At 43.5% G+C, this 24,214-nt stretch overlaps 1 long non-coding RNA gene across 4 annotated transcripts in view; it reads left to right on the plus strand.

Annotated features, from left to right (window-relative positions):
* The window catches only part of LOC311255219, an 80,051-nt gene that overhangs the window by 15,683 nt on the left and 40,154 nt on the right, over positions 1–24,214 (plus strand). The window contains exons 3-4 of one of the 4 annotated variants that reach the window (XR_014622341.1): positions 22,148–22,176; positions 22,340–22,389. The exons of the other annotated variants lie outside the window; for them this stretch is intronic. This is a non-coding gene — a long non-coding RNA (uncharacterized lncRNA). Of the gene's footprint in view, positions 1–22,147; positions 22,177–22,339; positions 22,390–24,214 lie in introns of those variants that run through there. 4 annotated transcript variants of the gene reach the window in all.

Consider the following 24,214-nt stretch of genomic DNA (forward strand, 5'->3'; position numbering starts at 1 on the left):
AGGGGCCGACAAGCTGGAAATGCTTCATAAACTCTTGTCTTATCTACATGTCTAGGCTCTGGTAGTTATCAACTATGCTCCTCCAAGCGGTTTCTTTCAAATTTATCCCTGGTTTTGACTGCATTTTGCTACTACGCACCTTGGGCATCAAATAATCTAGAGCTGCAATAATTATTTGATCAGTTGTAAACTATTGAATTAATCGCCAACTCTGATAATGGATTAATCTGTTTGAGTAATTAAATAAAAAAGTCCAAAGTCTCTAATTCAAACTCCTTGAATGTGATTTATTTTGTGTCTCTCTACTCCTCTATGACAGCAAACTGAATATCCTTGGGTTGTTGACAAAACAAGATATTACAGGGCTTCATCTTGGGCTTTGGGAAACACTGATGGACATTTTACAGCCCAAACAACTAATCGATTAATAGAGAAAATAAGCGACAAATTAATCAACAATGAAAATTGTTAGTTGCAGCCCTAATCTGCCAAAAGGTCATCATAAAGAATGTGGTGAAGGAGGCATGCAGTTGTTTTTCTTGAGAGGCCACTGTGTTTGAATAGCTGCTGTTCTTCTGTTTTACTTGGGATTTTTTGATATCATGTTGTTACATTTTAATATGTTGTGATTTTCTACGGCTGCTCCCTTGACCAGGTCTCGCTTGTGAAAGAGATTTTTGGTCTCAATGGGACTTCCTGATAAAATAAAGGCAAAATAAATAAACATGAATAAAAAGCTGATTGTTATTTATGATAACATGGTTTCCTCTTGGTAGTTACAAATCCTGTAATATGTGCCTGATCAACTTGATACATGTGAGTGAAAAAGTTGTAGAAGACACTGTGGGTTTCTTGACTTCTTCTTTGTTGACTTCTTATAGTGCTGTTTCTTTTATTCTGTCATATTGCTAGTAAATCATACCTACCAATTAATAACAAATATTAGGGATTGTCATGTTATTCTTAATAATAATTGAGTAAATCAGTTAACTTGAAACCATTAAAACATTAGGATGACAGCTTAATACATCATGTTATTAATGTGTATGTCATGCTATCAAACTGCAGTTAAACAACTTAAATGTGGTGTGTGTGTGTGTGTGTGTGTGTTTAGTTTTTTTTTTCTTCTCCATGATATGTAAAAGGAAAATCCTTATTTAAACAAATCCACTGCACGTCACTTGCACAGCTTTTTACCAAGGTCAGAACAGCTCAACTTGTCAGTGTGCGCATGTGTGCAGCATCTGTGTGTGTGTGCACGCACTCTAATGTGTGTTTTAATGTTTTAACATATGCAACCCCTTATAAACAGTGTTTTATGCAAACAGTGGCGGGGTTCCCATCAGATAAGGCTCCAGAACAGGGGAAGGAGAGTGCCTTGTGAGGGAGAGAGGGCTGGAGGAGAGACAGAATGAGTGAGGGGTGAGAGCCAAGGCAATGTGAGAAATGAGCACGAGACATGTTGGCCAAGAAAATGTCTCTTTTGAACATTTTGTGACAGCTAAATAAATAGCAACACTGTTGTCTGAGGAGCTTTTGTGGCTTTTTATTTGACCTTTAAGCAATTTAGCATAAAACTTCTGTGACCTTGTTTCAGTATTTTTAAGTTTCATAGGAATAAAAAACACTATTTACTCAGTTTGGTTGTGAAGGAAGATGACCGTGTAGCTTTAGCCCTTTGCACCAGGCTTTTATTTTGGTAAATCAGACATTTTCTCTCCACATGTGGACTTGTAGAGGTGATATCAGCTGTCCACCGCAGTCCAGAGTGTATCTGGGTTTTAGGTGTTTTTCGGCGTAATCTGCCGTGTTGTGTGTATGTGTATCTGATGGTAAGACACGGCATGGCATTGGTCACTTTATCATTGCTAATGTAATCTCTTCCTCCGCTCTACTTCCTCTACCAACACAACATAAAAGGGTGCTGCCTCTTAGAGAAAAATATAACACATCAACTATCTATCTCCCTATCTTCCATCTCTCATTTCTTTTCTGTTGCTCTCTCTCTCAGCAGAGGAAAGAAAAACGTCTCCACAGTCCCCTCCGAGTCTGATGTGCGTCTTTGCCATCCATTTTAACTTTCTCAGCATTTCTCCTCTCTGTATTATGATTTTCCTCTGTTTTTGAAGATTGAGGAAGCACTGTGGTGTTGACTGAGCTACTACTCTGCCCTAGATCAGCTAAATCTCTCATTTTGAACACCCCCCGCCAATTTCTGTCACTCCGGGAGACAAATGTGCATCTCGAGTTCATTCCCCCCTCTCACTGTGCCCACTGGCTCACTGAAACTCCGTTCCTTTTCGCCTTTGAAGTGCTGCGTGCAGAATGGAGATTCTTTGCATGGTGAATTTGCCCAGTTGCCCGCAGCGTATCCATTACACAAGTTTAAAGAATGCTTCGGAGTCGTTTTGGAAGGGCCCTTTTTTCTCACTTCACAACCAATTTTTCTGTGTTTTGAACTTCGGTAGTCATGAGCCATGTAATCTGTAAATTGGGCTCTTTCTTCCAAGCTCGCGCTCCACCATCGAGCAGCGTTTGATGTGCAATTATTTTGCTCATTACAAGTTAATTTTATTGTTATAGTTTGCAAATGTTTCTCGGGGTCATGATGTTAAAAGTTTCTGAAGAAGTAAGAAAGAGGGAGAATTAGTGAGCCGAGCGTACATCACGGCGACACGGAGAGCTCATTTGAGATGCCAGAGCTGGCTATCTCTAGGCTCACTTTCAAGCCTTTTAGAAACAACCTGCTGGGTGGTTTGAATAGCTAAGGAGAAGTTGATCTGGGATTTAGTGTGGAAAAGGGATCCAAGGCCCTTTATCTGCTGTAAAAGGTTGGGGAAAATGGAGATTTGTCGTGTTTGTTAGAACGGAACCATAATCTCTTCCACAGAGAAATTTTAGCAGTATGGGAATCATACATCCCATTTATTTAGCCTTTTGTCTCTATTCTCTCTGCGCACACATGTTTGGCAACCTGGTGTGATTATGTATGTTTGCCGACACACCGTTGATATGAGAAGGGAGGGATGGCGAGGAAGAAAATCTGTCCTTTTTTTTGTTTTTTTTTCAGAATTACCGGGTTTGAGTGTCTTGCTAATTTCACATAGAGGAGGATCAACACATTAATTATGTCTGGCTCATGAACAAAGCAATTTTTTGGAGCTGCTAAATGTAATTGTTAGAGCTTGGCAGTAAAGCTCTGAACATCATATAACCATGCCGCTAAGCATTAAATTCATGTCATTGAATTATGCTGTCAGGATTTTTTTTTTTTTTTCAATTCAATAGCTGCTAAATCCATTGATGGAAATAAGATTGGATTTTACACTGTCGTTTTACTTTTGTATCATTTCATTTTATGATACCCCAAATTATTTAGCAAAATGCTGTTATTGTTCTGCCTGTCTTGGCTTGAATAAAGACAGCTGGTTTAGTCCTGTTGCTGTTTGATCCAGTCACCCTAACTCAAATACATTTATAATTACCCTTTAGCTGTGGGACAGAATAACACACCCACACGTGCCCAAATTGTTTGTAGACTCTTCCTTTTCATCTGAGGAAGAGATAGTGCTCTTTCTGTGCTCTTTCTTGTACCTCTTTTTCATTTCTCCCCGTCTCATGGCAAAGGCAAATTCTGTCCGACTGTGTTCTTTAATACCATCAACGCTAAATAAACTTTGTTGACAACAATAGCTGCTGGCAAAGCGCCTGCACAAACAAAGGAGAGCCAACAGGTTCAAAGGCAATGCATCACTCTGCTTCTGACTTGTCATTATTCATCCCTCTGTCTTTACCTCTCATCCCCCATTCTTTTCTATGCACGTGTGTGTGTATGTGTGTGTTTTCTTTGTGGCTCTTTGTCTGTTAAACTGCTACATGGTCTGGATACTGAGGCTTATTAGCTGTTGAGTTTAATTAAAAAAGGCCATTCATATGAAAATGTGAGTCCGATAGCGATTGCTGTCCCCAGCAGCTTCCTCCTGTTACTTTTAATTAGACACCCACTTGATTGACATCAAGCCTACTGGCTGGCTGAAACCGAGTGTGTATGAGAGAGGGTGTGTGTGCTCATTTAGTGTGCATGTGTTGAGTGTGTGCAGGCATTTTCTACACAAACACATACACAGACGTGCACAAATACCAGCTCTAAGGTCATTAAAGCGTTACAGAAGAGAGACTGTACATCAAAGTTCACTTTGTCGTCATGAGCTAATTATCCGCACAGTAGCACAGAGCCCGGCTGCCCACCTTGTCACTCATGTCCACCAGGTCACATCCAACAATGAACAGTAACCTTGTGATTATGAACAGTGTTACTGTGTTCAGTCACAGCAGCGCCACCCGCCATGCTGATGGAGAAGGTGATGAGCTACTTTTCTCTTTCTATTTGTCCTCTCTTTCCTCATTCGCTCTCTGTCTCTGGAGAGAAGTGGCTCTCTTCATCTGTTTTCAGTGCACGCTCCAGCTCTTGCTACCTTATTATTATACTGTCAGCAGCACGTGCCTGGCTGATAGATGTTCCTCTCAACTGTTTACTGCAAGCAGATGATTTAACTAAGGCTCTCTGTTCAACTTGACCTCTCCTCTTTTCTTCTTCTAAAACAAGATGACTTCATCTGTTGTTTACGACGACTCCATTTTATGGGAGCAGGCAGAGGAATAAGCTCAGCTATATGGTTGATGGTTGTGTTTTAAGGTGTGTGTGTGTGTGTGTGTTTAAGTTGAAATTGTGGGGGCCCATGTACTGTATGTACGCATTTTGTTTCTCCTCACATCTGTTATTGCAGGGCAGATTGCGTGTAGTGCAGACTCTATTTTGCGTAGCTTTTATTTTCAAACACAACAACAGCTCATGTGTGTTGGAGTAACAGTGCACCGGTACATCCGATGGCTCCAGCTGAATGTAGCCCAGAGTAGCAGCCTGTTTCACGTTAAGGGCTAAGTAAGGCCCACCTCCGCGCAGACTGGAGTCTCCAGCAGAAATGGCCCATCAGAAGTCACTGCTCTGTAAAGTTGTGTTCCTTTCCCCGTGTTTTGTTTTGATTTGCCGGACGTTTGGGAATGATTTAGGAGAAGGGCCTGATGGCGGCAGGGATACCAGAGCAAGACGTGCACAGTGGACCTAAAATGTTGTTCCAATTACTGCCTTCATTATGGGTTTGTCATCCGCTGTTTAGACGCACGACGGGCCGCATTTCATGCTGTGGCAGGAGAGGCCACTGTAGTTTGATTTCCGCTGGAGGCGAGCGCAGCTCAGAGTGTAGACAGCAGCCGATAGGGGCCACTCTCAGTGAAAAACATGAATGAACTGAAACCAGAGATGATGATTTTCATAGTTATGTTGGTTTTGAGGTTGTTTTTGGTCTGTCTGTATGATTGAAAATCTGAGGATTTCATCATCATCACGTTATAAATCAAAATATCACATGCAAAATGTTAGCCTTTCATTTCATCAATCTGTGAAATAAAATTACCTGTTTAAAATATGTTAAATTCATTTTGCATTAGATGAGCTCCGTCTAGAGGTCCACAGACCTTTGTGTTTTGTTCCTCTGTTACAAAGTGTTCTTTCCTTCCTCTCCGAAAGATTAAATCACTTGTGTTACTCGGAAATGCTCCAAGCAATAAGGCAGGATGGAGCACGTACAAAAGAGCCTAACATGGTTTGAAAGCACAAGACAGAGAGTGAGACGGAGGAGAGCGTATTGATGTAACATATCATTGTGGCGACTCTCCTGAGTTAACACCATTAGTCCAGCTGTCTCTCTGAGGTGACTTACCTGGGCTGACTTACCTGTCCTCCCAATGCCCCCCAGGATACAGTGTTTCAGCCAGGCCCCGTGTCCTCCCCTCTCCACAGCACTTAGCAGTGATTAACCCCGGATTCGGCCGGCCCACCTGCCATCTGACTACCATTACAGCCCTGCTTATCTGCCTCTCCATCTCCCTACAATAGGGCCGGGGCCTGGGCAAGGCTGGGGGGATCGGGCTGGGGAGGGCTGCTTGCTCTGTTTAATAATAAATCATTAGCTAAATACTTTTGTCCATTTGTGTCATGTTACATGTACTTCAATTTTCTGCTCTGTCTCTGTCCATCACCCCCTCTCCCCCCCCTCCCGCTCTTTTCCTTCCCTTTCTCGTCACCGCTGCTGTCTGCTGCCACCATTCACAGTCACTGCTGGTGTCTGTCCACCAGACTTTTCCTTCCTGTTTTTTCCTCTTTCTGTCTCTGTCTGGATTGTGACTGATTCATATCAAAGCAAAAGTTGATCATCTTTCTTCACATAAACAGCCACAACTTTTTATCCTTTGCTGACTTAGTGAAAACAAAAAGTTTCTGAGGCTTTCAAGATCACACAAAGCAACTAGATTTTTTTTCAACTCGGGTTGATCATTTCGTTATGTTGAGTGTTAATCCATGTGGTCGTACTGCTAAGTTTTGTGCCTGTTTCTCAGAATGGCACCATCTCAATTGGCCTGTTTTGGCTGCCTTTCATTCAGACATTTCTTTTAACAGTTATGCTCCACTGTACACTTTTTTTGTCCAGTTCGCTGTAAAAGGACACCGCAGATGTACGGATCTGTGTCAGAGAGGTTTCATAACACACACACACATGTGCTTGACACCAGCATCTGCAGTATGGACAGCGAGAAGGAGATAAGTCTGTTGATTCATATAACTTGTATAAAGTGATTACGGACATACTGAGGCCTCCATATTTAGACTTCTTGACGCCCCCTCCTCAGGTCCTCCCCCTGGTCCGACTGTTGTAATCTAATTTTCCGCTGACAGAGACCGTGGAGATCCTTGGGTCACGGTGCAAGTCCCTCCAGCCCCCCTACCCTACGCCCTCACGCTCTAACTAAGAAGTCGCCATGCAGCAGACAGCGCACATTAGATCTGTCTACCACTACGATCCATATCCCTGCACTGCCTTGGTAATCAGAGTGAGAGATTAGAGAAAAAAGACGACAGAAAGGAATTGCATTCATCCTCGTATCCGCTTTTTGTTGTTCCCATCGTTGCTCAGCACCTTACAATGCCTGTCAGAGTTCCTGTCAGCGTGAAAGACTAACTGTATATTGCATATATATTTAAACCAGTGAGTGATCATTTAGGAGGATAAAAACAGGGACGAAGAAAGAAAGTGTGAAGGTGTGTGTGCTCTGTCGGATCCGAGCAAGGAGGCCACACCTGGAGAGGTTGCGCTCCTTGTTGACCTTTAGTGTGCCACCGACCTGACTCACCCTCAGTTTCACTATACATCACTCTGCCTGTCAACACTCGCATATGGCCTCCACTGCTACCGTTATCTGCAATGGAGAGCAGTTGGGCTCCTTAACTTGATTTGCCCGTTGAGGGATTTATCTCAATCGCTTGACCGGCACAGTAAAACGCTGATGTCAATATATGGCATACACAGCTCATCGGATATGTTTATTTCCTGTGAGTTGTTTCAACCTCATAACGCCTTCAAAATTCAAGCTGATGTGGGATTTTTATTTCTGTTTTAAGTGCGCAATTAGGTTTTTCTTTGATTTCTGTGTTGATGCTGACATTTTTTTCATTCAGCATCCTGTATTGTAGTCCCCCCTCTCTCTTTCTCTCTCTCTCTCTCTCTCTCTTTCCCTCCCGCTCTCCTCCAGGCCGTAGCATAGCCAGTAGCTGATAGGCATCTCCTCTGGAGTCTGCTGCAGTCTGCCCCGGCTTCAGACAAAGTGCCTCCATCAGACCAGTGAGGCTCCCTGGGAACCTAGCAGCAGACCCCCTGGCCCCACCACCAGTCTGTGGTGTGTTTGTGTGTGTGTGTGTGTGTGTGTGTGTGTGTGTGTGTGTCAGAGTGTGTGTGTCAGAGTGTGTGTGTGCATGTGAATGACGGGGGGCTCAGACTGGAACCTTTGTATTCCAGTGTTGTAAATGGGTTTTGTAAACTGGGAGATATGGAGATGTGTAGCGTCCATGATATGTAGGCAACAGCATGAATGCCTGGTTTATTCTGAGTGTTCATCTGGAAGCTGCACACTGTACTATTACTGACTATTCATTATGTATGTTGGTGTTTATGTGGTTGTGTTGTAGTCCATGTGATGGTTTCATATCAAGATTGACTGTTTTTCAAAGCACAGAGACCCTGAAGCGCACAAACATACATACATACAACACACACACTCCATAAGTCATGCTCCCACTTCAAATCTGCACTTGGCATCAGGGAACACTTGGGAACGCTTGGCTTTTTGACTTTCATCATAACTAGAAAGAGAGGGACCAAATGGACAAAAAGAGAAACCAAAGGAGGAAATCAGAAGAAGTGCTTTTATCAGGGGCCCAGTGTTCAGGGCCTGACACACACACACACACACACACACACACACGCTCGCGCGTGCGCGCCCGCACACACACACACACACACACACACACACACACATGCACACACACACACACACTCTTCCTGTATCTGACCCACATGTGACCCCCATAACTTTCCAACATTTAAAAATGCAGTCAAGGAGGCTATTCTCCCACTGGAGTTTATTTGTGCATGTGTGTCTGTGTGTGCGTGCGTGCATTCCTCTTAGGCTATCGCCACCATCACTTGACAAGAATTATATAATTGCAGCCTGTGATCTCATGTTCCTCAAAGAGCATTTTGAAGTTTCCTTTCCTCTTTTGCTCTTTTTGTTTCCTCTGTGTCCCACTTGTTTTAATGTTAAAATGACTCACATTAAATCACCCGGTCGACTCGCCCCCGCTCCGTTATGCCATTCTGCATCGCATTAGCTCTCCGCTCACTGTTTGTGGAAACCTTTATAGGTTTACAGAGCATGTTTGAATACAGTATTTTTATTGTGAAGATGTGATCTTGTATACATCCTAGAGAGCGATGAGAAACACTGAGGTTGATGGCGTCCACATGTGAAAATTCAAATCTACATGTTAAGTAAAGCTGATTATATATAAACATTTGTAATTCACATGTGGAAATGTAATTCCTTATATGGAAATCTTAATTTCAATGTGAAAAAAGCCAATCACTTGGGACAATGCCCACTTCATATGTGACGTTATTTTATTTTCATATATTAAAATTTTAGTTTTTGTGTGAAAATGTGTGAAAATGAGGAATTCCCATGGAAAATTTCCATAAGGGATTACTCAGCAGAAGTAGTGGTGAAGACAACTTACAGGATACATATTTTTTTTAAATAATTTTTTTAATACAAAAAAAATGCAGTGGCTGATGATTTGAGTTTTATTTTATTGCTTTCAGAGTATTTTGAGTAACTACTTCAGATTTGTTGTGATGATGAAAACTGGAGTCTAAGAGAACCAAAATTCTGATTTCATTATGAGTAATGTGAACCTTGTAGTTTAAAGAACAATTTGATTTGTGATTAATAACACAACATTTTGTGAAAGTGAGTATCCATATTATTTATTATAATACTAATTAATGATTAAATATCTGTTGTCTCTGTCTTCAGAATTGCCTCCCAGTTTCATTATTGAAATTAAATTTGGTTGTCGGTCATATTTTCAATGTAAAAATATAAAATTTAAACAAGGGTGATGACAGTTCACTTTTAAAATGATACACTTTCAATAATAAATGTAAATGCTTTCAGTAATACTTAATGCTCAAACAGACAACTTCCATTTGCTCTTTCTGTTCCTCTTTTAAAATGATCTCAATACCAGGTGTCCGTTACTAATTTAGCAGTTATTGGGGTTGTGCTTTGACTTTCTTGATACTGTATTTCAAGCCACGCTGAATTAAAACTTAATCTTTACAGCGTCTTCCAACTCCACATCTCTGCAGCTGCAGTCCCATTCATAGTCAATAGAGGGCAGAAGTGATCTGCAGAGGCTGGACCTCATAGGAAGGAAGACAGAGACAGTTAAAGTGTATATGTGTGTGTGTTCAACCTTGTCAGTGTGCATGTGTGCTCATCTGCCTGTCATTTTGGGGTCTGATACATATGCCTATTTAGTCTTTGATGAATGTAAAGTGGTTAAGTGTAAAGATCTATTGATAGAAACAGTATTAATCTACAGTGGTACCATTCAAATACAGTTACAAAATAAGAAAACACTCTATTGGCCCCTATTAATTAATTATTAAATACTTATGAAGACCCTCAGTATATTTCCAAAGGTATATTCTGGCAGTATTACAGTGATTTTAATTGAACAGATTTTCCTCTGACATTTGGCAGACAGAAGCTCATTTGTTAAAGGTAACACTGACTGTCCACATCGTATCTTTCCTTTAACAGGTTAATGAAAAAGAAAATGGCTGTCTTTCTTTCTGATCCCATAAATCAAATTGCATTGAATGTATGGAAGAGTTAAAGAGCATTGCTGCCCCCCTCCCCACCTTGTGGTTTGGTGGCTTTATTGTCACACAGGCCTTATCTCCGATTGACACCTCTGGAAACGTCCCAGGAGAGGGACAGATTTGCTGCAGGATTAAACTAATTTACCAGATGATTGAATGTGAGTCCAAAGCCACTCTCTTGGAAAAAATGCAAAAGGGGCTCACGGCCCACCTCTCCAGTAGCCATGATACATGAATGACTTGGCAATCATGCTTACTGTGTGTGTACATACATGCGAGTCTGTGTTTTATGTAAATCTGCAGTTTTTTCCTCATTTGATGAACTGATTTGAAGGTGTTCGGCATTTTAGGTACTTGTTTTTAATAATACTTCTAAATTTTGTTTCACAACTAAGGTTTTGAAAATGTTCATTTAAAAGCAGGCAGTCTGACACTCAACCCGCCACCATCTCTGGATTTGCAGCATTAGCAGCAGACGTGAATCATCATCGAGATATAGAGCAGATGGAGACGAGGAGAGTTGGCTTTTGCTCTGACAGTTGGAGAGAAGAGAGCTCCTCTGTCAGACTCCACAAACCACACATCTTTTCAACACTTACACGGCATGTAAACTCTGCATTTTGTTCACGTTCTTCATGGTCTCCCAAATAATGTAAAAATATGGGAACACTTTCAGTGTGTCCAAACCAATTTGTGCCTGAGGGATGTTTCTTAATTGGAACACATTCAAGAGAACACTTACACGCTCCCGAGTGGTGTACAAAATATTACATTAATTAACATGCAAAACAGTCCCGCTCGGCTCACACGCACACATACACATACTCGCAACGCAGGCACGCAAAAAAAGATTGCAGCGACAGCACAAAACAGACGTAGGCCGAGAGGAAATAAGGGCAAAGAATAGGAAGGAAATTTGCTCGAAAATTTAGCTGTAAGCCTGCTGAAGATCTTATTACATAGGCTGAAGATAGAGATCTCAGCTGGAATAATACTTAGCACATGCTGCCCTTTTAATTAAGCAGTAATATCTGCGGAGAGGGGTGGAGAGCAAATCTCTCTGTTTCTGTCTTCATCTTTCTCACTCGCTCTCTTCCATATCACGGTTCCCCATCTTTACCCTCTGCTCCTCTCTCTCTCCCAATAATCTCCTATGAAAGGGATGGGCTGAGGTGTGGGATGGGGGAGGAACAGGGGACACACTCCTCTGTGAAGTAAGTGTCTTCTTTAAGGCCTTACACATGTTTCTGTGTTTCTGCCTCACTGGGGCTGTATGAGCGCCCCGCCGATGGCCCCGGGGCTCTCACTTTGAGCTGTGTTAAGTGTGTGTGAGTTAGAACCGACATGTGCGTGTCCACTGTGTACGAACGCAGATTCTGCTCCTGTGTGTAGGTGAGGACCACCTCTAAACCTGGCGGGTGGTACACAGGCACCTTTCTGCCAGAGTGTTAGCACTGAGGCCCCAGCTGCCTGAGGGCCATCATCCTGTGGCCGCAATGCCTCATGTTAGTGTAGGATGGGAAACAGTTGTCCAAACAGGGCCGTCCAGTCTGGTGGGGGCTGAATATCAGGATGCCTCACCATAGGGAGGCTCTCAGGGACAGACCCTTGGCGTCAGGACCCCAGACCTCATTAAGTTCAGTCGCAAAAGTGTTTTGATGTCAAGATCAACAAGATTTAAGTGGTCTTTTTTTAAAGATACAATATTTTTATCATAAAGTGTCGACATTTTATTCAAGGTAATGGTGCGTTTCATTTAGTCATCTGGAGCTTCTGGGAAAGCATCAGATGATGCATCAGAGAATGAGGAAGGAAGTTGGTGAACGTGACTAAACATAGCGTTAATAAAACTTAAGTACATTACCTCATCCGTGGACATTTCTACCGGAGTCACGTAGATGGATGGTAGTGGTTTAACAATGAAAACAACACCTCCCACAATCCCATGCTTGTTAAGTCTTTTGTTTTGTGTCGATTTAGAGACCCCAAGCAGCAGAAATTACATACTGTGTCAGAACGGCCTTCCTATATAAAGTTTTTATGTTTTTTCCAGAAAAGTGCAAAGTCACTGCATCATGAAGGTATGGCAGTGTTATAATAGTGATATGACTCTGCGGTAGTAAATACAGTAGGTGAGCTGAATGCCCTGTTGTTATACTGCATTACTGTTCTTAGGTATAAAGCCTTTAATCCTCTGAGTATGCTATTTAATCTAGTGGCTGAGTGACGCCTCTGTGCACTTCCAATTGTACGACATGTAGCACATAAAGCCTTTATTCAGATGTGTTAACCATTGCTCTGTGCGCTATACAAGTGCAAATCGAGTTAACACTGTGTGTTCGCCTGTGTCTACACACCCAGTGCCTGTGTCATTACTCTGCTCACACTGGCAACTGAGCTCATTTTGTAATTCTGCACACACACATACACACACTCTGCATACACACGCACTGCACACACGGGAGCTGCAAAAGGCCACATGTTAATCAGCTGTGAGTTAAACTTGCAGCAGAGAAAAGACAACAGATCAGCTCAATTAACACAAAAAAGAAAGTGCTCTCTGCACACACACTCATACACACACACACACACACACGGCCTTAGCCATTGCACCTGCAGCTGAAGGGGCATTGTTCCAACAGCCCCCCTCCTCTCTCTCCCTCTCCGTCTCAGTGTCTCTCTCTCTCCCCCCTCTCTCTCTCTCTCTCTCTGGAGGAAAGCTGTTTTGTGGCCACTCTTTTCTCTCCACTCAGGGCCTTGGCCTTTCCACAGGGCACCCCTCCTTTCTTCCATTTCCCTGGGTCGCTACTCTCTTTTGGAGGTGCCGGGTGCCCCTCGCCTGCCTCACTGCAAACACAGCTGACAGAGGGCCACTCACGTGCCGCTCCACAGGGCCCCAAAATCCCTTTGAGTGTGCGTACAAGAGTGAGTGTTGAGGAGAAAGTGGGGGTTTGTGTGTTTGAGGAGGATCTGTGCTATTCATCCTATTTCTCTTGATGCTGCGGATGTCTGTCCATTTTCAATTGTTTGGTTGGATTGTTCCCTGAAAAACACCCAAACATACCATGTAGCATAATCTTGTCTTTGTAAAATGAGATTATATTAAGAAGCAAGAGTTAAAGCAGGGCTTTTCTGGTGCTGCCAGTGTTTTTGCTTATATTCTTTTAATTTGAGAACTTTATTACATGGCAGACTGTTAAAATCCAGAGTATTACACCGTAATCCATGCAGCAACATCGTAGCACCTGTGCTCCTGAGTGTGTTTCAGTTTCAGCTTTAAACAGACTCTCACAGATCACTGGAAATGGAAAAAATGTGAAATAGAATAAATGACTAAATGACTGATATCCGGAGGTTATTATTGACCTGTTCGTTCTAAGAAAGTATGTTTCATCTCCACTCGACTTGGAAAATCATTCTGTCCTTGGCTCTAATGCCGTTTTTGCATTGCTCTCCTCTTTGGCTCCCTGTCCCATTTGTCACCACAGCCGGTATTGCTCATTCTCACTGATCATCCTATCACAGTGCTATTTTTCATATTTCTCATATCCGCTCCCCTTATCTCTCCTCCAGCGCCTGGGCCAGACACGCAAAGCTAATACAGCCTCCCAATACGTGCGCAGAATTCAGTGACCAGAGATCACAGCGGTGTGAAATACATATAGATTTCATACGTTATTCTGTGTTTGCTTGTAATGGGATCGCGCTTATCCCAGTTCCAATAACTCAGGAGATAAAATGAAAGTACACATTGTTGATCAATGAGAAAGTGGAGCTCCTAACGTTCCCTCGGATATGAATTTACTCAACTCACGCAAATTAGGATAGTGGTGGAAATGGCAACCATTATAATTATTTGCATGTCAGTCATTCACTGAGCACTTGACGATCAATTTGTGCAACTTCTCACTAAGCCACAGAAAAACACACACGTGCAGCGATGATAAGGTGTGTGTGCCTCCAAGCAATGCGCATATGCAAGTGTGTGTGTGTGTATGTTTCGAGGCTGTGTGTTGAGTTGTGTTGCTGGTATTCTAACCATGCTGCCTCTGTGTTTTACTGCCCTGCTGGGATGCTCTTTCATAAAGACCCTGCCTGGCTGCATCTATCTCCCCAGGTTAAAACAAACACAAACGCCTACCACCACCATTCAGCCTCCCACCCCGGCCTGTTTGGCCTGCCCTCCTCCTTCCCTGGCTCCAACAGCCCCGTCCAGGGGGCAATAAACTCGTTATCTCCCCCTCTCAGATCCTAATCTGACGGCCCGCCGCCCTGCGCGCTGCCAGGTGACCTGGGGTGGGGTAGGGTGGTTGGTGGAGAGGGGCTGGGGGGGTGGTTGAAGCTCTCTCTCCAGCTCTTACTGCTCCAACTCCAGCTCCCCTCCGCTCGCCTTTTAAATCCCTTCAGCTTTCCCTGCCTGTCAGCACCATCTTAACCCCCACCTTCTGAAGCCCTCCCCTGCCTGAGGCTCTGACGACCTCCTCCCTCCTCCTTCTCCTCGCTGTCCTCCTCCTCCCCCTGCCCTTTCAGCAATTAATCCAGCTATTGATCACAGTAAAACTCTAAAAGGCTGGTAGGCTGCAGGCAGACTGGTTAAGGTCTATTCAGGCCGGTGGCTGCATGGGGTCACGCTGCTGATGAAGCCGAGCATCACGGCCAGTGCGGTGGTCCTTTCTGTTGTATTTTATTTCCGTTTCTGATTTAGACTTTTCTTAACAATATTGCAGATGATCTTAAAATAGAAAATAAATCTCCTTCATAAAACTTGTTTTTTTTATGCAACAGCGAAAAGCAAGTATTAGCTCTGTGCCGTGTAAAACCTGAAAGTTGAGTTTGCTGTATTTCAGTACAGTTGGTCTATGTATCAGTGAGGGTGCGGGGCTTTTGACAACATGGAAGATTTTGGCAGAATTCCAGTCATTCTTCAGCTCTTTTTGAGGAATGTTTTAAGATACTGTCCCACATTTTGCTTATTGTTCTTTGCATGCAGGGTCAAGACAGGCCCTCCGACATTTTACAGTAAAGTAAAAGCAGACAGATACACACAGACATGCGGTGACACTCCTTTGGCGGTACTCCACTTTAAAATACATTTGTAATGTTGATATAACCTGACTACAGCTAGTGTAGCTCAGACAGTGTCCAGGGACCAGTTCATAAGCCAGACCACCACCTGTGATAGCTGCTCAGAAACAATGCTAATGTATGTAAGGTCTGACTGCTTGACGTCTGGTAATGGAAAATTCCCCAAGATTCACAAACTTCCTTAATGACTCATTGTGCAGGTCTCCGGCTGTTCAGACCCTTTTCATCAAAGGTTGCTTGATGAGGATATGTGTTCAAGTATGTGTGTCCAGTAAGTGTGCTTCCATGAAAACAAGTGTGAGTTAAATTCTTTGAATCTTAACACTCGTCTCCACTTTAGCAACTATGATTGTAAAAATTCTCAGGGGGGTTTCCACTGTGATTACAGACCCATCGGTGAACCACTGTGCTTTTCCCTGCTCGGTGACACAGTCACCCTCTGTGCTGCACAGGGCTGACGCTGAGGCTGCAGTCCGGGCCCAGGTCTTTGATGTAAGGAGCGAGGCGAGCTGTTTGGGTGTTTGGGCAGGAGCTGGGACAGACGGGGGCAGAGTGTGATGGAGTGATTACTCTCCTCGCTGCTCTCCTGTCTGCCCTGGCATGAATGCCCCTCTTCATCCACCCTAAAAGGCACATTATTGGCCCGAGGAGAGTGGGATATCCTGGCCACTGACCCCAGAGTAGGGGTCAAGGGGAACAGGGGAGGAAGATGAAAGGGAGCGTAATTATGGGCGAAAGACAAAAAGAAACCTTGTCTCCAAACAACTATTTTGGTGGGAAGGGGGGAGAGGGTAGGGTTGAGGGGGGTACAATTGAGATCAAGACATTTTCCCTGGCAAGTTATGTCCTTATCGCGTCCCCTGCCCCATCATGTGAAGCTGTGGCCGAGTTCTGATTGGCAGAGCCGTGGCTCTTATCTGATGACGATTGGCCGAGGCCCGCGGGCACAGGAAGTGACAGCATGGTTCCCACAGTCCCACCCCTGTGAGAAACACAGTCAGATCAACTAGGGGAGCACAGACATCTCTGTCTGTCTGTGTGTGTGTGTGTGTGTGTGTGTGTGTCTGTCTGTCTGTCTGTCTGTCTGTCTTCATGTGTGTGTTATGTATTCCTTTTTATTCAAACCCCATATAACTGAGCCGCTCTGTTGTTGATTTGTAAGTATATGAGGGAGGGTTTTCCTGCACACCACTAGGACTCTCGGTCTTTGGCCTCTGACATTGTGGCAGCCTCGGGGTCTGTGTTTGTCTGACCTAACATGCTCTAACTGGCCAAATGACCATCAGACTGTGTTTTTCATGCTTATACTCCAGGGATCCATTTTTTACTGAAAGAATCCTGTCAGGCCCTGGGTTGATTTTGTCTAGTTTTAGTGAGATGTTGTTTGCTGTTGGGGCTCGGGGCAATAATGTTTGGGGTTGGGCCAGAAATTAGACTAATTCTCGAGTTGCTCCCAAAATTAAAGAAGGTTTTCTGGGCATGAGCCACTGTGGGACACCACTGTGATAGAGAGTTTTCACTGGTGATCTAGGCCAGATCACAGTTTGGTAATGTGAGGGCTTTGTTTAGGGCCTGTGAATCAAGGAAGTTCCCAGGTTTTGTAGAGTCAGGAAGCATGTTATCACGAGACATCAGGTGCCATTTGTTGAGATTTATAGTACTTTAAAAAAAATTTATTTGTGTTTTTGTTTTGTGTTGTTGGTTATGTGTTTTCTTGTCATGCCATGTGTGTATTATTTAATGAAATTCCATTGAGAGAAAAGCATTACAAACTAGAGCCCAACTGATACCAATGCAGCTGTGATAGGCCAGTATCCACCGATATTGTCAGCCAACTAATATATTGATCAGGCTCTATTGCACCAATCGTATATGTGCTGTGGTGTGTGGCATTGGTTGATCCTATGTATATGTGGAAGAAATAAAATGTACTACAATTAATTTATCTTAGATAAATTAGATTTGCAGATTTCAGTTAAAAACTGTGGCAATGTTTGAATCAACAAGGTAGTCTGCACCCACTCAGGAAGCTTATCAAGTCCATGTGTTTCTGGAGTCATTTTGATATCATTAATAGTGACACATCAAAATGGAGTAATGAGCAAGATTAATACGAACATTGTGATTAGTCGTGTGCTAGTTTCAGTGACCTCACCTCATCGATGCAGTGCATGTTGCAACAACAACAACAACATGCATCAATACTAACATTTTCAGAACCTGTCAACAAACCTCTTAATAAGAAGGAAATAGTCAAGTCTCTCTTTCCTCCTCTTTGCATACATCACACCAAACACCTGATAAGGTTCAGGCCACCTTGGTTATTCTACTGAATCACAGCTGGTTGAACCACCATTCTGTCCCTGAGTGCTCTCTGTGATCACCTATTTTGACACAGTTTGTTATACAACATTTGATAATAATAATAACAGCAACATCTTCATTACCAAGGAAACTATATAAGAAGGAAGGGACATAACATTATCATTCCAATATTTTAGGTGCCAGCTCTATTGTAGTCAATGATGCATTGACAAGCAGACTAAAACCCAACATATCTATGCCGTATGACCTTCGATGAAGAAATGGTTATACAAAATGAAAGAACACACTTCAGAGAACAGACTTAAGATAGATTTTGCCAAATTGGTGCATTAGTTTATTTACTTTTGGTCTCCAAATACTACCTAAACATGATCATAGACATACTTTACAGTAGGGCAAGTCAAATGGAAATGCTCACCCTGGTAAATAAAAAAAAAGTTGCCAAATCTGTATTTTTTATCCCTTGTTTTTTCCTTTATATTTCGAGCTGCTTTACAATGATTGACAGGGCTTATAATAGCTAATGTTACGGGAATATCACAAACTCAAATGAAACATTTACAAACCTCTTCTGATTATTAATTGCACTATAAACTGTCCTTAAGCTACCCCCCCAAAGGTTTACATTTTAAACACTTTTAACAACAAACCCGATCATCCAAAAATAATGCAATGAAATTATGAATGAAGCAGTCTCTGCCATGATCCAATCAACACCTGGCTAATACCTAACGCCTGGTCACCATATCAAAAACAGTATATTACTCTACTCAGCTAACAGAGTTCCTCTGTCCAACCATAAGATCATGCAAATAAATCACTGAATTAACATACAAATCAAATGTCCCTTGAAAACACATAAAACCTTAGCTAAATGACACCACACCAAAAAACAGATGCTCCCAACACCCAGATTGATAACCTGTGAAACTAAGGGGGGAAAGATGAAGGAGTGGTCTGCCTATTCACTGAGAGCGAACAGATCTGGCACCTATGACAGCTTTCTTCTTTTATTGGTTCTTTGCCATTAACACAAGATGTGTATTATTCTCCATTTCCCTGAATATACTTTGGCACATTTGACTGAATCACTGTTAATGCCAAATTTTAAAGCGAAACTTGCTGATCAGCAGACTTATGAAAAGTATCAAAGAAAAACAGATCAAGGACGACTGGGGACTTGGGGAACAATTGAACTCAGGTTTGAAGTGAACCCTGCTGTGTTGTTTAATAATGCTGAGCGCAGTGAGTCATTTTAGCACCAATCTAACTGCAGTTTTCTATTAATTATATTCTGCAGTGATTGGGGAATTACTTCGGTCCCACCTGTTGGCACCCGGATGCTCTGACTGTTGATGCTCCCTCTGATTGCAGGGGCATGCCTGTGTATCTCTCGGCCAAGAATCAGAATTTTTGCATTAAGTGCATGTGATGTACTTGCTTTTTAAGATCATTCACATGCTTCACTTGTGATCTCTGTTAAGTTTTTCCAAATGGATAGCAATCTGCCCTATTTGTTACTATAAATTAGGAGTAGAAAGGGGATTTGTAAGTGATAAGCCAGGCGTTGAATAGCTGACCACTTGACAGCATTATCTAACAGCTGACTGATTAGACGGCTGTGGGCTGTGTGTTTGGAGCTGTTAGGGCATGTTTGACACCTGTGGGCTTAGGACAGGTTAGATGCCGCTGGAGGGCATGTGTTGGGTTGTGTGTGTGTGTGTGTGTGTGTGTGTGTGTGTGTGTTTGTGTGTGTGTGTGTGTGTGTGTGTGTGAGAAGGCTGGTGCTGCATGCCGGGAGATGGATTTAGGTTCTAGTTGGTGAGCAGAGGCGAGCACTCCCTCCTGGCTGATGGATGGAGATCAGGGAGGTGTGGGGCTCTCCTGCCCACCCAGGGATGACTTTATTGGGGATAGGAGGAGTGCTGCCACAGGCTGCTTTACCAGCACGGGACTCAGATTCCTGGCCAAGATTCATGATCGCCCTTTACAGGAATGTGGTCAGGCAGAGGGTACGGTGTGAATGTGTGTGTAGGATCTAGCCTGTGAGCGCTCTCTGCATTTATATGTGTTTAAATGAGTGTAGCTACTCTTGCAGATGCATGACTGTGGATCTCCCAATACTCTTAAACCTGGATGGAGAGCTGACACTTGAGGATGACTTAGTGGGAGCAATGAAAGGCAGTCGGTGCTCGTCTTGTAAAAAAGAACAAATTTGTGATGAGGGAGAGACGAACCAGCATTAGGAAGGAACATTGGTCTGAGCAGCTTTATTACTGCCAGAGATTTACGCTCTACTTTATTCCCAACTGTCACTCGTAAAAGTAAAGGAGAGGAGAGCAGAAGAGAGGGAGGGGATGATATACTAGCGCGGCCCTATATGATAATCAAACCCAAACAGGAAATCAGTCGAAGGACTTGGCAGAGAGGAGGATGTCATCATGCAGCTGGATGCTCTGATGGGGAACGATATTTCTGTTATTTCTCATTTCACCTTCAGTCAATCTGCCCCCGAGCCTTTTTGCAACAACAAACCTTTTTCTTTTTCAGTCTTACACAGATGGAAATTCAATAAGAAAACCTTAATAATAATAATAATAATAGTTACTGACTCCCATCACTGTCTGCATTGTGCAATACCATAATTGCTGTATCATTTTTAATTCTTTTCCAACATAAACATCCCAGTGTCATCCTTCGTGTCATCTTCAGGGGAGGTGTCCTCAGGAGATCTCACTCCGAAAAAAAAAGAAATGCTTTGACGACTTGAGGAGGAATTTGAAGAACTGTCCTGAGGAGTGTTTCTGAGAAAACAGATAAGATAAACCGATGCAGGAGTTCAATGAGGCATTCAGAGAGATCAACCCCTGTGATAAACCTAAAGATAGTGAGAGGAGAGGGGAGAGATAGTGCAGGTATGTGTGAGGTAGTCAGATTTAGGAGATGCAGTTGGCAGGTTTTGTGTACAACATTGTTGTTAGATTGTGGTATCTTATTTGAGCGCGTTAGATACACGGAGGTGGTAAGAGTCACTGTGAGCAGTGCTCGAGCATTTGGAAGGGGCTACGTGCTGTTGTTTTGCCATGCTTGGCTATATGGGCCCCACTCTCGGACTGCATTGTAAAATCACATTGATCTGGCCTGACAAGGCGTTGAGTCTTATCCCCGCAGCGCAAGCTTAGGGGTTGACGCCACCGGCTGAGGAGGATAGCAGCAGCGGATAAGATGAGGGAGAGGCGAAGATCCTCTGCCTCATCGGCCGCATTAAGAGATGGGAGGAATCTAAAGTGTAAAATCGGCCTCTTTTGCGATCAGTTGGGATTTAGCGCTGGTTTGTGGCAGTCGGCGCCGGCGCTGAGTTCTCCCTCCTGACAGGGTAATCGCCCAGGGGCTTAGCGCCACAGGAAGAACAATACCTCCCACTTCCTCTCATCTCATCTCACGGATGATCTGGACAAAGTACACGTCCACATCGACCATATCTGCCGGAGCGAAGCAGCCGGGGAGAGACAGGAGGATGACAGACCGAGGCCTGAGAGAACTCTTAGAAGTCCAACATGCTGTCAGTGAGGGGCAGGCATGAAGGAATATTTGTGTTTGTCTTAAGTGTGTGTCTTGTTGTGCTGTGTGTATGAGTTTGTGTTCTTCTCTGTACACTGTTTGTGTGCACACAGCGTTATTAGATTACTCACATATTCGTGTGTGAGTATTTACAGTATTATAGAAGGCGAATGTGTACCTGCACGCACAGATAATGTGCTCATAAATGTATGTGAAGAAACAGCATGTGAGATCCAGGGGGGTCAGTACTAATCTGCCTCAGGTTTTAGTATCTAGAATCCCTCCTGTTCCCATTAATAAGCACCCTAAATAAAGCTGTATCTCTGACACATGCAAATGAACCGACGCAGCAGTAAAAAAGATCAAAAGATGAGAAAGGCTGCTATTACAGTAATCTACCTCGGCGGAGATGAGAGGCTTTTATCTGGCCTAAATTAACTAGCTGATCCGCAGTCCATCATCAGCCATGGGATCAGAAGGCGTCAGGTAGTGCTGCGCTGCACAAATGTGTTTTCCAACATAAAACACTAAAAAACAGCCGGTGGTCTGCTGTTATCAGCAGGTTATGCATGAGTAAACTCATTTAAAATCTTTCCATCTTCATCCACCTTTTTTTGTGTTTTGTGGCACTTTGTTCCAAAAGGCTTTTCATTTGACAGAAACTGCGGACTGCGAAGGGAACATACCAACAGCTGTTCAGCCTGCCTTCTCACTTATAGTTGACCCGTTGACCACTCCTGACATGTCCAGATTTCCTCTGTACCTCCCCGATTCAGGCTGGGCTGTCTGCATTGTAACCTGAGTAAGACTCTCCTCCCCTCTTTCTGTCTGTCCAGGTGCTGGGCTTCACTGACCGTCTAAATCTGTTAAGTACAGTCTCACTCCTCTCTGTCTAGCCCTGTGATAAGGAGCAGAGTTTCCAGTCTCTACCTCACACATGCATTCTCATATAACCCAGCCATTACTTTGCATCATTGAGGTTTATTTTACCTGATAAGCACACTGAGGGACCATTCTCTCCGCCGTAGGTCCTGAGGAGGAGGAGCAGCCGTCCTGAAAGAGCTTTTAGCTATCTGAGGTATGGCAACCATTTTTATGACACTGCCTGTTGCACTTAGCAGCTTGTTGCCAGGTTCTCATGTCAGGCACGTGCACAGTGGAAAAGTAACCCATTGTGGACATAAAGACAATCAGGGGTAATTATGTGACCGTAAAAGGCAGGTCCTCATAGCAGGGGAGCCATTAGACAGAGAGAGAGAGTAGTTTTTAACATGCATAAATCACACACACACACACACACACACACACCCGTACAAGAGCACACCCACAGACACGAAATGTAGCCCCAGGGCGTGACCTCTGCACTGAAGGAGCTGCTAATATGCCCAAATAACTGCCCAACAACTTGGAAACATTGAGTGGCTGACTGCTCAACAATAATGACATCTGCCTCAGACCATCCAATTAGCACCACAAATGGCCACAAGAGGTCCTGCCTGCATGTGTCACTGTGCATGTGTGTGTGATCCCCATTCATGTTCACAACTTGCTATTTCATTCAAACTTAAGTTCAGCATGTGTGAGCTCTTATATATTTTAACTGCAGTTAGTGTAGTCTTTGCTGTGTGTGTGTTTGTGTGTGTGTGTGTGTGTGTTACCTGTCTCTTTTGGCTGGAAACTGTCACTGTCTCCGTCTAATCGGATTGGGAGGACACCAGCGGCTAATGCAGCCTGCTGCCATCAAGTCGTCCATTTAAAGCAGCGCTGATCTGATTGCTGGAGTTTATTGGAAAATGGAGCGAGCAGGGGCAGTGCCTCCCCCTCCTCCCCCTGCCCCGCGCTCCCCTCACTGTAGCTCTTTTCACTGAGCGAACACTGGGAAGTGCTTCAGCCTTTACCTAGTTAGCACCCTTATCAGTCTCAGCGAGTTTGGGGTCACTTTGGACAAGGACCTAAAGGGAGATGTTTAATGTAATTTCATTGACAGGAAATGGGACTTTGGATGCGATTAGGTACTTGCGGGACAGGTAGGGGAGAAGAGAAGTGCTGTTTGGAGTTTGTGTAAAAGCCATTTGATTGTGCAGCTCGTGTCCCTCGTATCATCAGTGGAATCGGCCTCACTGGAGAGAAAGCAGAGTTGACTGCCAATTCAAAGTCATATAGGTCACTTAACATCAACCTCTCTGTAGAATTAATAGGCTGTTTGTAGGGAGTTTTTTCAGTTGATGCTTATAACGAATAATTACCTGCCTCTAATGGCTGATACTGACAACAAATAATTTTTGTATTTTTAAAAAAAAACTTCAGAACCTGTAGTTTATGCACACCTGAGGGTAGAAAGAATTAAGCCCAGTTAAGACCAAAGAATTGTGACAGGACAAAACTGTTAAAGAAGGCTGCAGGGGAAAAGAGCAGCGTGAACTTCCATCTCAGTGCAACTCATGCAGATGATGATGTTGCCTGCAACTCTGTTTGCCAAGTCGCTGGCGACTGGTTTTAGAACGTAATGCACGTCAACTATTTCAGCAGCCAACCATTTTGCAAGCATGGCATATTGAAAGTTGTTGCAAGTTTCAGTTTAACTCATCAGGAATCTTTGGTCTGAACAGTGCTTTACTAACTGTCATCTTGTCAATTTTCTCACTCACTCAACCGCACACTTACTTCCTGCACACTTTTCCTTCAAGGCTAGAAATGCAACTCAAACCTGGCAGTTGAAACAGCTATGCATTTATCTTCAGCAGACTCGACTACTGTAACGCTGTCTTTATAGGACTCTCTAAAAAATCCATCAGACAGCTGCAGCTGATTCAGAACGCTGCTGCTCGAGTCTTAACCATAACCCAAAAAATTGATCACATCACTCCAGTTCTCAGATCTTTAAACTGGCTTCCTGTCTGTCA

The sequence above is a fragment of the Pagrus pagrus genome (genome assembly GCF_965226575.1).
Source record: "Pagrus pagrus genome assembly, chromosome: 3".
In the NCBI taxonomy this organism is placed as follows: Eukaryota; Metazoa; Chordata; class Actinopteri; order Spariformes; family Sparidae; genus Pagrus; species Pagrus pagrus.